The sequence below is a fragment of the Rhinolophus ferrumequinum genome, chromosome 8, assembly GCF_004115265.2.
Source record: "Rhinolophus ferrumequinum isolate MPI-CBG mRhiFer1 chromosome 8, mRhiFer1_v1.p, whole genome shotgun sequence".
In the NCBI taxonomy this organism is placed as follows: Eukaryota; Metazoa; Chordata; class Mammalia; order Chiroptera; family Rhinolophidae; genus Rhinolophus; species Rhinolophus ferrumequinum.
The window spans coordinates 3,236,565-3,258,773 of NC_046291.1; positions in this window are offsets into that span (position 1 = coordinate 3,236,565).

Here is a 22,209-nt window from a genome sequence, read left to right on the forward strand (position 1 = left end):
CTCATCTGACAGGTTGAAACAGCAGTCGGCAAACTGCAGTCTGGGCCGAGTACGGCGGCGGCCTGCGGCGGTAAGTGTAGGGCCCGGGTCTGAGCTGCGCTTCGTGCTGGGCTCCGGCCGGGGACGCAGGCGGCGGTCGTCTGCTTCCCCTTCAGCCCAACACAGAGCAGGTCAGGAGGCTGCAGCGTGAGGGCCTTAGAGAGGTCCGGCCAGGTCTGAAGGATGGATCGCAGCGGGAGACGGCGCTCCTTTGCCAGACGGCGCATCTTTGCCAGACGGCGCTCCTTTGCCAGATGGCACTCCTTTGTGCCGCAGACGGCGCAGGCAGCAGGGCCTCAGGAGACTGATTACAGACTCTGGTTTGGGTGTGCTCCTCTCATCTGTCTAAAAGGGAGAGGTGGGCTCTGCTCCTGCAGCTGGGGGACCTCACGGGGAGCAAACCCACCCCCCTGCATCTGCCTGGAGAAACCTGTCAGCAGCGGCCCTGCTGGCCCATAACACTGCAGAGAGTCCGTTTCCTGTATTTTGGCTGGTTGCATTTAGTGCTCTTCTCTCAGGAATTTGTCAGTTTGAGGTCTGAAATCTCACTCTCTTCAAGCGTGCTTTATTTAAAGCCTGCTTTTGAGGGGGTCCAAAGAGGCTGGCCGGAGCCAGAGACAGACCAAAGAGCACAGGAAACCACTGCCTGGAGACGACACAGCCAGGCTCACCTTGCACATGTGGGAGCCGTAAAAGTGATGCTGGCTGGAGAAAAAGGCCCGCGGTGGGAAGGCAGGAAGAGGCCCGAGCGGCCATGGCGCCAGCCGCAGACAGCAGCCAGGGCACTGCCCGCACCAGCAGCTCTGTCTAGGCGCCCGATCATTCCTCCGAGTCCCACCCACCTGTGTCCTCACATGGCTTGGCCTGACGGTTGGTGAGACCACAAGGCAACAAGACCTGGGCCTAGGTACTGGAAAATAACACTGGCCGTCCGGGTCCCCTCCTTCCCTGCCGACCAGAGCAGGAGGTGGTTGGTGTGAGCCTGAGAATGTCACTCTCACAACCTGGTCTTCTACCTCGAGACTTATTCCTCTGAGCCTTGAAGGTTCTGGTCTCCAGGATTTCCCACTCAAGTGTCCATCATTCCGGAGCCGGGGAGAGTCACCTGAACATTCAGTTAAGAATTAGATCTTCCAGGGAGATGGCAGAAATGTGATTCCGGGGAGGGAGAGAGGCAGGTAAACTCAGTTCTTGTAATATTTGTGAAGGCCCCAGGATGTGTCAGACCCAGGGGTAGGGGTCAGGATGCCAAGGTGAGCAGGCCATGGGCTCTGCCCCAGGAAGTTGCATTCTGGTAGGACCTATACAGGACAGGGAGATGCAGATTTCTGGGGTGTGATAGTTTTATAAAAATGGGATTATCAGCATCAGAAATGGAGCAGAGACACCTGTCGTGGATGCAGCAGAGCCTCAGAGTAAGACACACCTGACCTTAACTCCGGCTCTGCCACGTTCTGCCTGGGTGACTTTGGGCAAAGCGCTTCAACTCTGACCTGCTGTGCCCGTCTGTGAACTAGGGGTGATCACACCAATGTCACCGCGTTGTGAACATTAAGTAAAACAACAAATGTAAGCGAAAAGCACCTCCCGCAGCATAAGCACTCAATTAGCTACTCCTCACGGTGTAGTTGTCATGAAAACAGGCCCAACTGTCAAAACTGATCGTCTGTCCATTACAGACACAGTACGGACTTGGCAGAAGCAGATGCCATGAGATTCTGGGGATGCCACCAACTGGAACGGCCGGGCCACTTCCAAACAGAGAGGCTTGGAAATGGGCCATGTGTGCACTGGTGTGCCCGGAGTCTGTTCAGCAAGCAGGCCAGGGCTAAGATGTTACGAGGAAGCAAATTCCCAAGCAAAGCCAGATTCCCAGGGAAAGGAAGGGAAAGAGGTCAGGGGATTCTCGCGCTTTGGGCAGATGCTTCCCCCCTGGGCTGTGCCCAGGCTCGTTTCCTGTGCCCTTGGCTCCTGCTGACCTGTTCCCAGAGACCTTGGCAAGCCTGCTCTGCTGGGCTTAAGTGTGACCTTCCCTGACCCCAGGGTCATTTGAGATGTCACCACGGGGATGGCCAGACCTCCCCGGAGGTGACCTTCTCATTATTCATTTCCAGGTCATTAACATCCACCCCAAACACAGACAAGCTCACAAGGACTCCCCTCCTTTAGAATTTTGGGACAAAGTTAGCAGATGTGTTTTCTTTCATGGGCGACTATTTTTGAGTGAGGCTGTCTCCACAATGCTAAAAAGATAAAAATGACATTCTAACTAGCTTTTTAGTGTCAGCTCGATCTGACTCTAGTTTGAGCCTAATGGAGTTGAGAGCAGCTACAAATGACTGAAAGCAAAGAGACAGCAAGCCCGTTACTTTCGTGCCTGCCTGTCAGCCATCCCCAAGGTGAGGTACCTTTATTGTGTCAGCCCATCTTCAGATTGATCAACCGTGGGGTATTTGTTTGGATTCACAGATTTCATCACCCTCAGTTGGCTGGCAGGGTCCCAGCACCCAGTCAGCCTGTTCTCTCATGGGAACAATGAGACACAAAATGAATGCAGAGTAATACAGACGAGAGGCTTAAATCGATTATAACCGACAGCCGGAATGGCTGACCTAGGCAAGCAGAAAGCAGGGCTATGATCTGGGGCTCGGAACGTTCTTGTAAGGAGGTCAGTTTTCTTTCCATGTCTGTTTTCACTGGATGAAGCGCAGCCAAGCTGGTGTGATCGGCTCACTGATGCTTGGGACGCCCATAACGCCAATGGAGTGAAGTCTCACATTAGGTGGACATGACGGGTCAGGGTGTGGCTCACAAACGGAGACCTTGAGACAATCCTCCGTAAAATGGGGTAAAGAATAAGAGTGGCTGTGATCAGCCCAAAGGGCTATTGTGATGTCAAGAGGTACACACGTGTAAGCAGCGCCGGCGTCAGAGTGAACACTTGATAGACGGAGTCTGAATGAAGGAGACACCTTATGAAAAGAGCTACGTAAGGCTGTGCTGAAAAAACACGAATGTCGACACTTTTGTGCAATGAAACGAGACACGATGGATCGTTTTCTGCCACCAGACAGAGGTTCATCTCTGTCGTGTTCTGTGGGATCACTTTGAAATACTGGAGGAATCCCCAAATTCAGCCCCAGGCTATGCCCTCCTCCATAGGGCTAGGATTGGGATTCTTTTCTCCTAGCATGCAGCTGGCATCCTACCAGGCTGAGAATGTCGGGGCTAGGGGACAGAGGCCACCATCATTTCAGCCCCAGCATGTCTATACCCACTCTCTGAGGACAGGCTCTTCCTTCGAGGTTGAAGCAACCCCTTTACTTCTCTTCCTCCTGCCTGATGCTGCCACCTACTTCCTCCCCGGCCGCCATGCTTTCTCAGTGGTCCCCTCTGTCCCCAGTGGCACTTCGTCTTTGTTGACTATTCTTACTTACCATTTACTTCTGCATGGGTCTACGCTTACTGAAAAAACAATGCTGACCCAGCTGATCCCTGAAATTGATATTCTATTTCACTTTTCCTACTCACCGCAATGCTTCACGTTACTTTCACTGAACCATCATTCAGTGAGTCTGGACTATGCACCAGGCACAGTGCTAGGTGTGGGAGCACCACAGAGGCTGAAACAAAGCTTTCGCCCTTGGTCTGCATGCAGTCAGATATGGGAGATGGACCGTGACAAGGAGGTAATAAGGTATTACGGTGAGTGCAACATAAGGTAGAGAATTAATAACCATTTGGGAAGGGAAATCATGGAAGGCTTCCCAGAAGAGATGGTGGCCAGTTTCATCTTGACCGTGTGGACTCTGAAGTACCTATGAAGTGCCCAGGAGTCGATGTCCAAGAGGCAGTGGCCCATGCAGGTCAAAGGTCAAGATGTGACCTGGTGGAGCGCTGAGATGGGAGTCATAAGCCTGTACAGGGTGGGGAAACAAAGGTGTGGATGAGATGCCCTAGGGGACGGAAGGAAAGATTCAGGACAGCAACCTCAAGAAGAACCATGAGAATTTATGGATCTAGATGTACATGAAGCTAAAAAAGAAGAGCCTACCGTGTTTCCCGAAAATAAGACCTAACTGGAAAATGATCTTTCAGGATGACATCCCCTGAACATAAGCCCTCAGGTGCCTTTTGAAGCAAAACAACATAAGACCCGGTCTTATTTGGGGGGAAACACGGTATGTCATCTATCTTGACTTCTGTCACACCACCCACCCCATGACATCCATAGGGCAAGCTCTCCATTCTGCTGTCATCACACACTCAGTGCCAATACAAGACCTTCTTTCTCTCTGACCCATGGCCTCTCCTCCATGCACGTTCCCTTCAGCATCTGAAGCATCAGATGCTGTCCCTCCCTGGTCTCTCTCTCCTGACTCCTCCTTGGTCAGCTCGGTCTGGCTCTCCTCTTCGGTCTCTCATCACCTCATCTCTGTGCTCTTTGCTTCTTCCTCTCCCTCTTCCCTTTTGCCCAGTCCATTTATCAACCAACTATACAAAGACCCATTGAGTTTTTAATATGCAAGAGATTTGGTCTAAGGTAGGGTGAAGGTCAAGGTGATGGGGAAATACAGAGAATCAGGGCAGTGCAAATGTTTATGACTTGACCCAAGAACCAAGGAGCTTGCCATTTATTTTGGGAGGTGAGATGAGCACCAGTGACAAGGTAGCAAATAGCAGAAGGCAGTATGTGGATGATGCCAAAGAGAAGGTTAAACGTAGACTAGGACTGGACTTCAGAGGACAGGGAGGCCGTTTCCGGTTGGTGGAGGTCAGGGGAGCCTTCTCGCAGGAGAAGACTGGTCTCTGAGGATCCTGGTGATCACATTCTCCGTTATGTCACTCGTGGACCTCTAGTAGTACGCTTGTCATTCCGAGGGCTGCCATCTGTTTGTGTCTGCCTCCTCCCCTAGACTGTAAGCTCCAAGAGGTCAGAAACCACATCCCTCTTACCCACTTGCTTCCCGGCTCAGCCTGGCACGTGGGGGATGCCCAATAAATGTAGGTTGAGGTGGATCAATCCTAGTACTCTCCCATGACTGAGTTTCTAGCACTCTGGTCTCCTCTTCCTTACACTCTCCGTTAGGAAATGCACCAGTCCTGCCAGGGGCTCTCATGTCCAGATGTGTGATATTCAGCCCACATCCCCAGTCAACCTGTCCAGCAAGTGTACAGGTGCCCAGGATTATACCAAACTCTTCATGTCACAAACCAGCTGCATGTTGTCCCAGCAATAGGGACCTGTCTTGGCATGTTCCCTATCCCCACCGAAAATATAGCTTTAGAAAAGGGTTGTGTGTAGGCAGCTTATGCCAGAGAGTCAACCAGGTATAGGAGTGAGGGAGTCGACAGGGAAGGAGGAAAACCCGATACAGGCCACGTGACATACTCTAAAATGTGATACGAAGCTGGCCCACCCCAATAGGACATCATGAGGAGAGAATTAAACATCTCAGGATTGTCCAAGGGACAAAAGGGAGAAGAAGGTATCCACCAGCTCCCATCCCCTGTGGTTGAGGACTGGCCTAGGAGATAGCACCTCTTCTAAACTCTAGAGGTGCCACTCGTGAATGCCAACCAGTCTCCCACAGGTGCCTCACGTGAGAAGCTTGAGACAAGAGGCACACTCTTCAGGTGAGCGGCGACCAGCACAATGCTGATCAAAGCGTACACCCAGCTGTTCGCCATAGCCATGGCTGGAATCAGAGGGAAGACCAAAAGGAGGGGAGGGCAGTGCCCAAGTGCTGGCTGATGCAGACCCTCCCCTACTGGCCGCGTCCATCCACAGGCCTGCCACGCTCTAGGCATCCGGGCCCGTTCACGGAGCTGTCTGCAGCTCTCTGCGGCTAACTCTCACTCTCTCTCACACTACTGCCAAGCAAACCTCCTTCTCTCAGTTCTTCCCTTGTGTATCTCTCAAATGTACCTTCTTTCTCACCTTCACTGTTGTAGGTGGAAATCTAAATCCCCCACGCCACCCATTTGTTTTCGCTTCATAGTCCCCCAGTGGACTCAATCACCTCATTTATTCCCCCCTAGTCCAGCCTCATGTTGTTGCCATACTGATTCTCCAAATTACTTTTTTCACGTCGCTCCATGATCAAAACCATGGCTGCTTACTTCCGGTACCATTGAAACAATACATCAGGGCCTTTGGAAGAGTTTGCAGTGTTCCTCAGGGAGTATAGCTATTTATACACAATTTGTTTATCCTTTCCTTTCCCCAGTGGTATTTATGAGAACCTGCTCCATCCCTGGCCTTGCTCCAGGCACAGAGACAGAACAGTGAGTGCTCTGCCCAGAGGATGCTGAAATGCTGTCCCAGTAAAATATATTTCATCCCAAACATGAAATATAAAACATGCTGAATGCTTTTGGATAATTTTTGATAATTTTGATAATTTGATCATGTTCTTAAGCAGGTGTTATAGCAGGTGGCCCCCCAAATTCACATGTTGAAGCCCTAACCCCCAAAATCACAGAATTTGGAGATGGGGCCTTTGGGAGGTAATGCAGGTTAAATGAGGTCTTAAGGGTGGGGTCCCACTCTTACAGGGCAGTGTCAAAGAGGAAGAGACACCAGCGACCTCTCTCCATGTGGCACAGAGAAGAGGCCATGTAAGGACACAGGGAGGAGGTGGCCATCTGCAAGCCAAGGAGAGAGGTCCCTTCCGGAACCAACCCTGACAGCACCTTTGTCAGGGACTTCCAGCCTCCAGCATTGTGAGGCAATAAACTCCTGTTGTTCAGGTCCCCCAGTCTGTGGCTTTTTGTGATGGCAGCCCCAGCACACCGAGACAAGAAAAACAGCAGAGTGAGGTGATGAGGAATAACTGGGTGGGGTGGGGGAGGACTCGGCTATCGTCGGGTGATGAGGACAGTGTTCTCGGAAAGGTGACAGGCAGAGTCCCAGGAGGAAATAGGAAACAGATGGCACACCAAAATTAGGAAAGGCTGTTCTTATTACTCTTTTAACAAAGGGACTATTCGTGTTGACAAGGGAGGTTCAGGGAAATGTGGGTGCGCCTACATGCCCACACCCCACACCGATGGCCCCCTTACCTTAGGTGAGGTCTCTTGAGACCTGTTGGTTGAGCTTCTAATTGGTGCTTTACTTTGCAACCTTGTCACCAGTGCCTGGACGAGGACCTGCCCCACGTCTGCCCCAAGACTGTGGAAGAGGATTCACAGCTCTGCCTGCATGTTCCCAATTGCATATTCATCGTGTTAATTTCTCTTTCTCTCTGCATGCTCCCCAGGTGGTGAGGGGAAGCCACATTACTCCGTAATCTTTGCAGTCGTTACTGTTGCCATAGTGACTACGTGCCACAGCCACTCCATCTCCCCGTGCCTGCCTTCACCTGCTCTTCATCCCACACAAGCACTGATGATACTATCGTCTAAGCATCATGATTCCAACACCTGTCCTGCATTAATCACGTCACCAGCAAGAAGGTGGTGGCCGATCTGACTGACCCAATGCCAGAGTCTACAGTGAGGACAAGGGGCTCTGCTTCTGGGACCAGCTCCCTTATTAGTACAAGTCCCAGCAGGAAACAGAGGGCATGCTCTAATTAGGATAATTCAAAGAGGGTTTTAAAAATATTTCCCCCACAAGTGCAGGAGTAGCCCAGGGGGCTCATATGGAACGGCGCCATCACCCAGGAAAAATGAGGGACTGGGTGGCTAAGAGAAACCAAGGAGAAAGTCAGCAAGGAGCAGTGAGTGACGTCAGTCAAGTGACAGCCTACCAGAGAGGGCACAGGTGAGCAAATACCCTAATTGTGCTCTCTTCCTCCTGTCTCCTGCAGCGTTCCCTCCCACCCTCCCACCCCACCCCCAGCAGAAGCAGAGGGCACCAGAGCCCGTGCTTGCAGCCTGTATTCATCACGCCTTTTATCCTCTATATGTTGTGATGCTTTTGCATCTTGAGGCTTTGTGGACCCTGAAAGGGACTGTCGCCCCCGGCCCCCACCAGGATTAGCTAATGCCTAGAGACAGCAAACAACTTCCCTGTAGATATGCTTTTCCTACGCCAACCAACTAATCCTGAATCCACAGCCCAATTATCTCCTTTGTCCAATCCTCACACATAGAGCCAATCTTCTTCCACCTTAGGTCACCCCAAGCTCAGATACCAAACAACCAGAGACCACACCACCCTGAGAGCCCAGAACCCACTGAAATTTTTCCAGCTTTCCAACCCTAAGCTTGCTCAGCTTGCCTAGCCTGCCTCCTCCTTTCCCGCCCAGAAGAACCACCACAGTGGCTCTGGCCCTGCTCTCCCCTCGCTCTCTGCCTCCTGGTGCTTCTCCGTGTGGCCCTGCCTGGCGTGGTGTACCCCCTCCTCTTCCTTCAAGGCACTGTTCCTGTGCTTGTTGTCTTACCAGACCTAGTACATTTAATACACGAAACCCTGACTGCAGTTGTAAGTGCAGCCCACACAGTCAGCTTCCCAAGGCAGGAGCAGGGGAAAGGTGGTGAGATGATGGAAGGGGCCCCGAGACGCCCAGCACAGGCGACTTCTCAGCTGTTCTCTGAAAGTCGAGGGTTGCCAACCTTCATCGCGATCTGGGTCAAGGGCTTTCCAGGCTTGGGGAATAGCCGATGCAAAGGCCATTGCAGCCTCTGGAACAAGACCGGCCCTCAGGGGGTGCTGGTGCTGCGGTCACAGGTCCTGCCACGGTCTAAGGTGCCGTCCTGTTAATGGGCCCCCACAGGGTCTTGCTGCTCCCTGTCCCCACTGTCACCTTCTTTCTCAACTTCTATTATCCCACCTGTTGAACCCCAAGTCCCCTCTGCTCACCTCCCCAGTCCATAGTGGATGACCTTTGTATCTTTGGATTTTAATAGCTCCTAGTATTTACTGAATGTCCCAGGGCTAAGAATGTGACACAAATGATCTTGTTCAAGCCTGAAGCAAACCCAAGAGGAAGGCGTTAGAGCCCCATTTCAGATGGTTGAAATGGGGGTCTCTCTGGACACAATAGTGGGATCCTTGCTCACTGACCTGGCTGATTGCCCCAAAAGGCCATGTGCCGTGAGGCTCTGAATGCCAGAAAAAAACACAGTAGGTTCCGAATGGTTTCTGAATCGAATTTCCTAAAGCGGAGATGAACTTGTTCCTGGTTCTGGATTAAAGAATGAAGGGGGACGGTGATACTCTCCAGACAGCAGCCCCTCAATTGCATATGGGATTTCCCCTGGACCTACACCAGGTTGCATGGCTGGGTGGGGTGGAGAGAATGTGTCCTGCAGACCTGCCTCCTTTGAAGGCCAGAGTTTCCTTTGGCTATCACGGTGGACCTGGCACTAGGGAAAATGTGCCCTCTCTGTTGGTGTCTTTGGCATGTAACTGGCTGGGCTCTTGGTGCAGCCACACTCCCAGAACACCCAGAAGTCCCAGCTGTGGTATTGCGGTGTGTCCCCACGTGCAGACGGCAGGTTTTCCCATGGAAAACTTTATGGAACAGTGACTTTCATGTGGAAGCAGCAGGGAAAGCCCCACTGTCCTGAGCCAACCACTCCTGACTAAACAGGGAGGCCTTCCTCTAATCACAAAAGAGCTCTCTAGCTTTAGTTTTTCCTACAAAAATTATTGCTCTGATGAATAAAGACCTCACTTATCTTCAACGGGTAAAAACTTGCCTTCTCCTTTTACCCCTTTTGGGAACCCTGGTATTAAAACAGGGTCGTTCTGAACTCACCTGCCACCTGTGAACATACACAGACCTTGCCAGACCCACCTTTCTCTCCCACAGCAGGAGTACACCCACTTGTGATTAGGCCCACGGCAGTGGGTGGTGTGAGCATGTCCTCTGTGGTTCTCAAGAGAACTGGCGTGGCTCTGATATACCCAGCTCCCCCGTGGGCCCTGCTTCCCCGTGTCTGGCCTCAGGTCTGCATTTCATGCATGGGTCTGAATGGAATGATGTCAGTGAAACAGGCATATAATGGCCGCTTGCCAGGCTGACTTCTGAGACGTCATAACAGGTGTCGCTGAGCTGACACATCCGCTCCCCATTTATGATTTGTGCTAATCACATCTGCTCCACTCCCTCTGCTGACCCGAATTTTAGGACCTTGGGTGGATGTCCGATTGCTCTGTGGGTAACTTGTGGTCCCAAGGAGAAGGCCTCTGAGCAGGCGCCTTTTCTGAAGTCTCTTCTCTCTACTTTAGTTGGGCTTTGCAGCCTTCACGGGTCAAGTGTCCCCACAGGCGTGTCTTGCTCTCTGTGGGCAGGTCTTGCCCAGTGCCTGGCTCTGCAGGAACATCTCAAGTCTTGCAGGACCCTTGCCTGTGAGATGGAACCCTGGCCCAATGTCGGAAGAAGAAATATCCGGAAAGCCCCAGCTCCTGAGGGTATCCCGAATCCTGGGCCATGCAGGCACCTCAAACCCATCTGTTCATCTGAAATCTCAGGCGTCATAATCAAAACACACGCCAGTCATCTGGGCAAGAGACACAGCTGAGCTGGAAGTTGAACGCTGGGGACCAGAGCCAGTGTTCACTCGAAATGCAACTGTCCTCACAGCCACCTCGGTGGGCTGGCCAATGTATTCAAGGCCAGTCCTTCTTCTGAATACGATGAAAGGGACAAAGGGGCAGTGGGGCTGAGGTGACAGAGGCTCAGAATCGGGGTTTGGGGGCTATGTCCTTGGCTGTGGCTAGGGCTGGTCTAGTCTCCAAAACAGCTCGAAGTATGGAAGAGGCTGCCAGGTTGAGCAAGTAACAATACAGGATGCCAGTTAGATTTGAACTTCAGATAAACACAAACAACTTTTCAGTGTAAATATGTCCCAAGTATCTGAAATTCAAATGATACTGGCAACACTAGAAGAGGTTCCAGCCACCGTCCTTACCAGGGAGCTGAGGTCGTAAGACGCAAAGGACCAGATGCAAACTGCCAAGTTCAGAGGCAGCCAGATGGAGAAAGAGGCAGAAACGGAATGGAAATGGGACCCAAGCGAGAGCATGTCTGCCGCTACAGGGCCGAGACCAGGACGGTGTCCGGAACAATAGACTGTCACACAGGCCACCAAGGCAGGTGTTTTTTCCGGTGTTTGACACCTGCGTATTTTTTTTTGGCTGTTATGCAAATTGAAACGTAATTTTTGAAGTCACTGGGACTCCATCACAGAAAGTCTAGAGAGAGATAAATAAAGGCTAGTCTGCTTTCCCTGCCTAGGGAGATAGAATATCTCATTCCTTCTCGACGTAAGCACGCTGGTTAAGGGCCAAACCCACGCCATAGTGCTGAACACACACACGCACACACATACGCATACGCACACAGTACACTCACGCACACACAACCCACACATACACACTCACACTCTGCTCAGGGCTCTTCTCTCCTCCCTGTTTCAGCAAAATGCACCAGTGTCACTTATGTTATGGTCTGACCTCAACACCTAATTCCTCCCAAATATTAGCCACGGGGGAGGAACATGAGAGAACAATTCAGGAAAGCACAGGCTATGACTGTGTGCCTCTGTTTTCTGGAGCACTGAAGCCAGGGAGCGTGAGTGGCTTTATTCTGATATCTCCATTCTCTCTGGGAACAGGGAAAGGTAAGGTCACCCCCTAAAGACAGGGGGAGGTTCCCAAGAGCAGGGTCACTGCCTTCGTCACCCACCAGCACTCGGCACATGCTTTGAATCAACACTGCCATGAAACACACAGACACACACGCACCTGCACGGGAGTGTGTGCGCCTGTGGGAAACACGAGCATTTCATCCTCCATCCTCCCAGCAGGCCTGTGAGGGAGCTGCTGCTACCATCCCCATTGCACAGATAAGGGAATTGGAAGCAGAGGCCCAGACAAGCTGAGCCGGCTGCCCGTGTCACACCTGGTGAGGACGCAGTCAGCCGGGAAGCAGGCTCGCCCCCGGTCCGTGTACTTAACCCCTGCGTTCCGTGCCCACCCCTGAGATGGGCCGAGGGCACCATTTGCATGCTGGTGGAACTGAACTGATCACTAAGTTTTAGGCTACACCTCCGGAGGCTGTTCCCGTCTCCTGCTCCCTCCCCTCCCCACAGCGCAGACGGTGTGAACCATCCGGGTAGTGCGACTCTTCAAGTGTCCCAGGCACTTATTCCCTTATTTTCTGTGCTGTCCCAGGACATAGACAGCAGTGCCCACGGGCGTGCAGGCCGTGCTGAAGGCTCAGAGCCACCCCTGTGCCCTCACGCCCGGAGCACAGCCCGTGAGCCGTGCCCTTACAAGGGGACGTGGGGAAGGCCAGGCCTGGGGCTGCTTTTCTTTCTCAGAGAACCATCAGCTGGACCGACTTGGATTTTGCTGAGAACATCAACTAAGGGCATTTTCCTCATCCTTTGAACTTGTAGGGGCGAGGGTCACACTCTTTACATAGAGGGGATAACTGACCAGATTGGATGAATGGACCAAATACCAGGCTTTGTCCCAGAAATAATTCCAGAGCAAAAATTGGTGTCGTTCCTTTGCCTAGGGGACACTAGCGCATGCTTTCTTGTACTTTTCTACCAGGTGGGAAAATGACTCTCATACTTTTTGTCGGAACAATGATATATTTAGCATTTGTTAAGTTTAGACTTCCTAATTTTTCTCTGTCTCTAAACAACTACACACAAATAAGATGCAATTTTTCTAGCCCAAAATAAACAGAGCAAATAGTTTCCCAGATACTGCGGTCCCTTTCCATGAGAGAGTGCCTGCCAGCCACCGATCCCCTCCGCTTCTTTCTCACACGGGGCTGGGCTGGTTAGGATGCCCGCTGTGAACCGGAAGCACTTATGGGTCATTAAGTCGCTGCTTCTGTGTGACCCTGTCAGATAGGTCTGCTTGTGTGGATTTGTGTAGCACCGCCAGGCCTGGGTTTCTCTGTCTCTAACGCCAAGTTATGGAAAGGGAATTTTCTGCATCCTGGTGTGCCCAAGGCATAGGATTAGGGATTCTCAGGAACTGAGAATAGTTCCCGAGAATAGTGAGGCTGGGGTATTGGAGGCCTGTGATACAACCACCCTCTCCAGATGGTCGGGGGAGCTCTCTTAGGTCAGTTCTGGAATGGGAGTGACCTTTGCCAAGGTGATCGTTTCAATTCCAGGCAATTGCCCTGGTGCCTCCTGGCGAGTGCATTGGCTTTCCTGCACCTCCCACCCACTACTCCAAGCTCTGCTCTCTGGGGCCACACACAGCCTGCCTGATCCTCCAGCTGCATCAGAGACACCGTATCTGAAGATAGCTGTCAGGTCACTCAAGTAAGAGAGTGCTAATTTGTCCTCTTACCTGGATAGCATTTCAAATAATTGTCAAAAGGATGAATTATTTAATACGGTGATGAGGTTGGTTAACTGTTTAGTTTAGATCCTTATCTCAGCTGATGGGCCAAATGTATTCCAGCTGGATTAAAGATAGATTCTTTTAAGATGAAATCATAAAATAACTTAAAAAAAATTTTTTTTTAATAGCTATGATAATGTAAGTAAAAAAAATCTGGGACTCGTTTGGCCTCTCTAAGACATTAACACCCAAGGTGGCCTTGGAAAGCACATGCTGAAGATGGCAGAGTCAGAGCTGGCCAGGGTCCCTGGACGGTCAGACGTCCCTGAACAGGGACAGCTGTATTCCACTGATACTCAAGTCAGGTGGCGAGTGTTACCGTAGCTAGCACAATGGCCACTCACTTCTCCACTTTTCTACGTGATGTCGTTCATCTTCTCGTTCTTGTCCAAGACAATACGTGGGAGATTTGGCATCAAAAGACAGCGCATTGTGTCTTCAACCACCAAACAAACACACATGTTCTCGAGTGAGTCTCTTGAAGATTTTATCCTTGGTGTCCTCATTTGCAATCTGAGAATGATGATAAAAGTAGTTCCATACAGCTTCCTACATCATGCCACGAGCCTGATACTAGTGCCCACCAGGTAGGATTGTTAGGGAAGACTGGAATTGGACCCGGCACCTATAGTCAGTTCAGGACAGGGGAGTTACTAGTATTCCTCCCCCATCCTGATCTCCCTCCTGCCTCTACTTGTCATGTCACAATGGACACCACCACCAGCCCCACCAGCCCCACCGGCCCCACCGGCCCCACCGGTCCCACCGGTCCCACCATGATCCCGCTCACAACTGTAAAGCCCCTCCGTCTCTATCTCTAAACCCAGTTGCTTTCCAAGTCTGCCAGTCTCCCTCTGGGTCTTTTCTCACACACACTCCTCCTTCAGTGTCCACCACGACGGCCACCTGTTGCAGACCCTCAGTATCTCCCACCTGGTCTTCACCTGGAGCCTCCTAACCACCGCCCACTTTCTCGGAAGTCCAGTCTCTCCATGCTAGGCCGGTGCATTTCTCCTCGAGTGCAGTGAGGCCAAATCTTTATCCTACTCTCCCTGCTTCCTGCTGCCTTCGGAAGCACAGATCTGTCTCCTGGTTATTGAAGAGCCTCATCAATATGTCCAGTGTCCTCCTAACCTCCCCTTCTTGAACTTACTTCCCAGCAAATTAGGTGACTGATCACTTTCCTGCCTCCAACAGATTGCTCAGGCTTTCCCCTCAACTTATAATTCCCTCCATGTTGTCCCAAATCAAACCTTCCTCCCGACCCCAACCATTGAAACTCATGAAATCCTACAAATCTTATAGCTGTCCAGCATTGAAATTCCACAATCCCCCAAAACTCTCTAGCATCTCCCTAAATCTGGTAAATCCTCATTCTTTTGAAACCCCTCAACATTGACCCATTTCCTGGGCGCCCAGGGTCAGTGGTGTTCCTGACTATTTCTATCTGTGTCTTCTCCATTTGCCTGTGCTTTCCTGTGGCATTTCGTACAGCACCCGGGTACACAGCAGGTCCTCAGGGGTCCTCAGTGAACACCTGAGGACCTGCATGTCCCCATCATTGGTGTTCCTAGTATAAAGACCATCTATCTTCTCCCTATAAATCCTTAGCTTCTCTCATGATCTGGTTTTCTTGGACCTTTTGAAATCAAAACATACTAAGAAGCTAAAACATCATCATTTTAAGTGTTAGAAAGAAACAACACGGAAAGCCAAACATTATTGCTTCTTGGTCAAAGACGCCAAGCCACTCATCCATCCACCAGACTCTGACTGCAGCCCCACATACACCAGTCTAACCTTGACAGTGGCTTGGGCGATATAAAAGAAATCAGTGCCGTCTAATGCAGACAAAGAGAGTGTGACTTCCCCAGGTGCCCCTCACATACCCTGGTTGGCTAGGGTAAAGCAGAGAGCCCCACAGAGAGCACCGAGATGCAGAGAGGGCCCCACCCCCATGGCCAAGAACCTGGCATGGTCTGTGAAGTTGGCTGTCCTCACTGGGATATTACACAGACTTCCAATCCCAGACAGTTCAGGGCCCCAGAGAAATCTCAGTCCCTTTGGAATTTCCTCAGCATCAGCCTTTGAAATGCCACGAATGTGTGTGTTCTCAGCCAGGAACATCTGCCAATTGGGAAGTGACCAGAAGACTGGTGGGAATGTGTGCACAGCTCAACCACTCTGGAAAATGGTCTGATGGCTTCTTTAAGAGTTAAACATACACCTGCCGTATGATTCAGCCATTGTACTCCTAGGTACTTACCCAAGAGAGAAAACATGCAATGTCCATACAAAGACGTGCACACAAATGCTCACAGCAGCGTTATTTGGGACAGCCTACAGCTGGGAAGCACCCAGGGTCACCCCCAGGAGAATGGGTAACAGAGAATGGTGTTGCGTCTGTACAACAGGGCACCACGTGGCAGAAAAAAGGGAAGGAACACCAACAAACACAACAGCATCGCCGAACCTCAACGTGATGCGGCTAAGCGAACAGAGCAAGACAAATAGCAGTTCGTCCTACGTGACCGCCTTTGCCTGCTGTGCCAGTCGTGTGTGGTGACAGACATAGGATGGGCAGAGGCCTGGAGATGGGAGGTGGGCAGGCTCGGTAGGGGCGATGAGGAAGCCCTGGGAAGACCCTCAGAGGCCACGAAACATTCTCCAGGTCCAGTGTGGCGATGGCTTAGCAGGCGTATAAAAATGTCAACGTTCATCACATTGGGCACTATCAAGATGAATAGTTTGTTGTGTCAATTATACCTCAATAGAGCTGCTTAAAAACCTCCAAATCAAATTAAAAGTATATGTAAAATAGTCTTATTTTATCAAGTTTTCTGTCTACCTTGTACTAAACTCACAGGCATGGGGAAAGCTAGTAGGTCAAGAATTCCGACAAGTGGGGTGGCCGGATGGCTCAGTTGGTTAGAGCGTGAGCTCTGAACAACAGGTTTGCTCATTTGATTCCCGCATGGGATGGTGGGCTGCGCCCCTTGCAACTAAAGATTGAAAACAGCGAATGGACTTGGAGCTGAGCTGCGCCCTCCACAACTAGATTGAAGGACAACAACTTGGAGCTGATGGGCCCTGGAGAAACACACTGTTCCCCAATATTCCCCAATAAAATTAAAATAATAATAATAATAAAGAATTCCGAGAAGCAAACTTCTTTTGGTCCTGCCATGTGCAAGACACTGTGCTGACGTAGGAAGGGAGGAAGACAAGGGTCGAGCCCGTCCTCAGCCTTGAGAAACACACCACAGGGGAGAGCGTAGTGAGCTTATCACCAGGAGAACCTGGCCCGGCCTTCAGGAGGGGCCGGGAGGCAGAGGTCTGGAGCGGAGCAGGGAGGGAGTCAGCATGGCACGGGAGGCCCTGGAGCCCCCAGAAATGGGCCAGGCGCCCCAGACAGCCAGTAGCGTACCCGCGTTGGGTGGAGAGCAGGAATGAACACCCAGAGGGGGCCAGACAGCAGTGGGGAGATGAGTGGATTTTAACTTGGGACCATTATTGGGATTCTGTCCAAGGAGAGCAGAAAGAGTGGGGCTCCGTCTCCTAGGATCGTGCGCTGCTTAGAGCAGAGCCCGAAGTCTAGACCAAGCTCTCTGTGCTGACAGGAGACTTGGAAAGGTGTGTTGATAGGTGTTCGGAGGGGGCCACCCACCCAAGGGGCTCCCTGGGACACACCGCAAGAGCATGTGCTTCAAAATCTGGGCTTTCAGGAGGCATCCTGGCCGGCGGTCCTGCCCCAGTGGCTGGACATGTGATAGACCTGAGGCAGGACCCCTGTGGTCGTCAGGAGGACAGTGGTAGGTATCCTTTATCCATTCAAAGTGCATTCTTTCCACAAGCGTTTGCTCATGCGCATTAGCATATGCTGATAAATGGGCCCAGATGCTCGCAGGAGAGCAAAATCAAGCCAAAGGCCATGGGGGATGGTGAGGGGAACAGGTGTGGCGCATACGAGGTCTGGCACAAGGCAGCTACCTGTAAATGCAAGCTGCCTGAATGAATGAATGAATATCACATTTTCTCAGATTTCCAAGCCTTACCGCCAGCCAGCTGACAGGGAGGCCTGTCCCATTCCTGTTACCTCCTTTCATTCAGACGGCAGGAGGAAAGGTTTGCAAAAATGCCCACTGAATTCTGGTAAAATAAAGTATGTTACAAGTAGTCAAACCATGTTCCCTGTCATGTAGTCACTATACAGCAAAAGCCGGAAATTCTTCACTTGTCCAGAAATGCTGGTCTGCCGACGCGAGGGGGAAGAAACTTGCCCAGCACTGAACTGGGAGATCAACAATTGAGGGAAGACAGAGAAAAGCACTCGGCCTGTCTGAACTTCAGAAAGAGTGTCAGGAAGTGTGGGGACAGAGCTAGGAGTGCAGTTTCCAGGCTCTCGGCCTCACGTGGAAAGGTGCTGGCTCAGGTAGTAAATGGCCATCAACTGTGATTGGATGGCCATCAGCTGTGGCTAGTTGGCCGTCAGCTGTAACCAGTGAGCCATTGGCCACTAATATAACTGCTGTGGCTACGCTAGCAGAGAATGGGGGCTAGCAAGGAGATGGTGGCTGGGCTGGCAAGCGCAGATTGCAGTTAGGACAGCGGATTGCAGATAGCAAGTGAGGTGGGTTGGCAGAGAAGGGGACAGCAGGTTGCAGGTCGTGTGGATCCTGCCTCCTGTGTCTCCAACCCAGCCGCCAGTGAGACTATAGTGGTACAACTCTCCTATCTATGGCTCCGCGGGTGTTCATTTTTGGCCTCGCCATGTCCTGCATTTTTGTGTGGGGAGCGGGAGCTGAGACGCCACATGACACCCCACAGGCCACCCCGCAGGCCACCCCGCGTGACACGAAGCATCTGAGTGCTTGTCCTGTGCCAAGCTTTCTTCATCTCCAGAGCAAATTGGGAGGCAGAGATTGAGTTGCACATATTGGCATCTCTTAATATTTTGAAATCCACTCAGTTCTGAAATGTCTTCATTGTTTCCAGGGCTTTTTTATGGAGCAATGTGTTTTTGTTTGGTCTTTTGTTATTGTTTTGTTTTATTTTTGAGTTAGACAAGATTGGTGTTCTTGCTGTAAGGTGTCACTCTGAGAAGGTGGCAGAATTTCTGTGCAATGGAATTCCCATGGCATTTCATAGCGGAAGCCCAGAACGGGTGACATAAGCTCCTGAAGGATGGTCAGGTCTAGAAACACGTTCCTAAGTCTGGTGATTCTCCACAGTGCCAAACAGGATGTACCGTGCAGCTGAGTTTGTGAACTTTTTACCTCTCGCACCGCTATGGGAGGCTTCATTCATGCGAAACTGTCCTTGGTCAAATTCCTTTGAGATGAGAATGGGGCAGGAAGATTGGCCCTGAAGCTGAGTTTGACATCGGTGAGGAAGTGCTTGCTCTTGTTTAGGGTGCTGGCAGGGGGAGGCTATGGGGTCCCTCTCTGGAAGCACAGAGCCCTTGGGTTTGGGGCTTGTTGGGGAGGAGGAAACATTTGCCAAGCCCACTGGCTCATGGATTCACAGTGCTGGCCAATGTGGGGAGAAGTAGGGGGTTGGAATTCTCCCCGCGGATTCCAGCTGCATATATGGCAGCAGTGGGAGGTTGGCAGGACTCATGCACACCATCTGTTCACTTCCGTTTTACAGACCAAAAAACTGAGGCCCAAGGCAGGGAATAAATTGCCCATGATGCACAGCTCATTCGTGGCAATGATATTTCAAGTGAAAATCTAAATGCACTGATAGGTCATACAAATGAGGATAAGAAATCCTGGCATCAGTCCTTCAGTAGCTTCTGTCCCCTGTGCACCCACGGTTCCCTTCCACTCTGAAACTCCATGACATTTCTCTCACAATGTAGCCCCCTGATCTTCTGACTTCATCTCATGTTCCCAACAGAAGAGATAAAATTCAAGTCCACAAGCAAAAGACTAACGGTTGTGTCTGAGGCTTCTGCACTGAGGCCCAGCCTTCCCTTCTCTGGAGCACTTCATTGGCAGAAATGACAAAAACAAAGTAGAGACAACACCAATAAAGAGATATCGGGACTCAAGACTCCTTGGCAGAGTTGGTCTCTCCCCGAGCCACCTCTACCCTGAACAAGTGGCAGACGTCCCTTCTGTGTCCTGGCCCTGGCTCTCCCTTGACTCAGGGCTTTCAGAACTTCCTGGGAAACCCCATTCACCTCCTTCTTCCACTTGCTACCACCCCGCATCCTTCTGGGCCTGGTTTCGGTGGCTGCTCATCAGGAAGCTTCCAGGCACATCCACTCCAGCATCTCTGCAGACCCAGCACACATCACATGGTGGTTTGTCTGCAGCTGATCACAGACCTCTCCTCACCTGGGCCATGACTTATTAATCTGAGTTCCTAATCCTAGAAATTTCTGGAATAACACAGGCACGCAGCCACATTTGCTGAATTAATGATTACATGAATGAACAGAACAACAAAGACAGGAGATTAGCTTAGGTAATGATTTTCCACCTTTACAACAGTGTCCTCTCCTGATAAACACAGAAGCTGTATGCTGCCCCAGCTGTCCAGAGCTCAGAACCCTGGGGTGCTGCACAGGGCACCCCACACCTGTGCCAGCTGCTGGCCATCCGCCATCAGTTGGGGTACTCTTCTCAAGCTTGGCTCCTGGAATCTGTGTTACCAACACAATTTGCTAGTTACTTCATTATCCAAACATGAAACACAGAACGCATTTTTTTCAAAATCCACTTGCTTCTCACCTTCAAAACTCAGATTCGGGGCCCTGGGGGTGGTGTGGGGGCTCCTTAATACTCAGCTTTGGAAAACTCACTGTGTGATGGAGTCAAGTTGAGCTGATGGGTAACAGCAGCTTGACTAAAGCCGTTGGTAATACGGAGATGAGGAAGCAGATTCAGGGCACACCAGAGGAAGAGCAAATCAAACTCGGCATGTTTATCTCAGACTGTGCTCTCAGAAGATCCTGAGAGTGAGGGCTGAGGCCTCTCTCTCGCCTCGGCCCAAACCCTGCCCTGCTAGGGGGCCTAGAGTTATCAGCTGCCATTGACCGTGGGGCCAGGGAGCAGACGAGGTCCCTGGAGGGAGCCTGAGAATAAGCGGAGAAGGCCCAAATCCTGCAGTCTTCCTGGGATGCCAGCCTTTAGAGTTTACCCATGAAACAGCTGGCCAGGCTTTGGGATAGACGCAGGGGGTCAAGGGCAAGTGTGAGTGAGTATAAGCAATCTGGTCTTCTGTGGGAGGGAGACAGAATAAGGTCTGACACAAGGTGAGAGCGGGACAGGATGAGGTGTGACACAGGCAAAAGGAAGCACTACCTCCCCCGGGTCCTGGTGAGCAGGCTACAATCCAGTCTCGGGCCTCGGAGCTTTTGAAAGTATGTATTTCTCACCAACAAGCAGTATCTAACCAGAAAAGGAGATCACAAGCAGTCTTTGAGACCTCAGCATTTTCTTCCATTTGTGGCAAAAAAGGACTTCTAAAAATATGTATCCATTTCACATAAGCAATGTAAAAAAAACAGCTTAAAAACAAGTCATGCCAGTGGACTGCGATTCTCCTGGGGGAACAAAATCTTCCTGTGCCAAAGTGTAAATAAATGAATCAATACGATTACTTACATGAAGGGATGAAATTAAAATACAATTAAAATAATTTCTAAGATCAGGATGGCTCTCCAGGACCCGGGAATCATTGCCCTTTGGAAGAACCACCGCACAGGCTCACCTCCTTTCAACATATGCCGAGGTCAGACAATTAGGTTCGCAAACTTTCCTCTGTGTAAGGGCATAGTGGAAAGTTTGCGAACTCAATTGTCCAACCGCGTATGTGTTTTTAAACTCTCATTCAGAAAGGTTCCTAGAAGGCCTGTGCTCTTTCCTTGGTTCCAGGCTTACAGAGCTGACCATGACAGAGTCCTGTCCTTGAGTCATGCTGTGAACAGGCAGCTGTCCTGCAAAATGACCAGGACCATAAAAACAACTTTCCCAGAACATCAGAGAGAAGGGGAAATATCCTTAAATAAATGCTTTTGGAACAATAACACTCTAAAAAATGATTTATTAGATGACTTCATACCATACACCAAAATGCACCCTAACGGGATTTAAGAAGGACGTACTTACCCATCTGATTTTTAAAAAGCAGCAAAACTACAAGAAAACAAACATCAGTCATCAAAGAAAGACGACCTTTTCAAATTTTGAAGCAATAAAAGAGATCACAAAGGAAAAAGTTGTCAGGTTTTGACTAGATAAAATTTTTAGTGCAAATATATTAAGAATATAACCAGTTCTCAGAGAAAATGAGTAAAGAACATGTAATGGCAGTAAACACGCATGCAGAGGGTTAATTTGACAGCAAAGCGCCAATCGGAGAATAAGGGGGTGGGGGTCAGGAACCAAGGAGTCACAAAAGGAAATACAATTAGTAAACAAACACCTGGGAAAAGTTCCCCCAGCATTAAGGATGGAACCAGACAATTAAAATAATTGCATACCATCTGACCCATCAAGCTGGCAAAGCTTGTAAAAATAAACATCATTGACAGAGGAGGTATGGAAACCTGGTCCCTTACGTTACCAGTGGACGCTGCTGATACTGAGCTCAAAACCATCTGTGGTGACATACCAAATAATCTAACTTCTGGGAATCCTGAGGTAGTGAAAACAAATACCAGAAAGGCTTCAGAGAGAAAGATTTTCATCACAATATACTTCATAATCATGACACACTGACAATATTATAAGTACCCCCGAAAGAGACACAATGCTTAGGAAACCCACTCGTTTGCAACAGTGGTTACTTATATTTTAAAACAAGGAAAACACGTCTCATAGAATGTT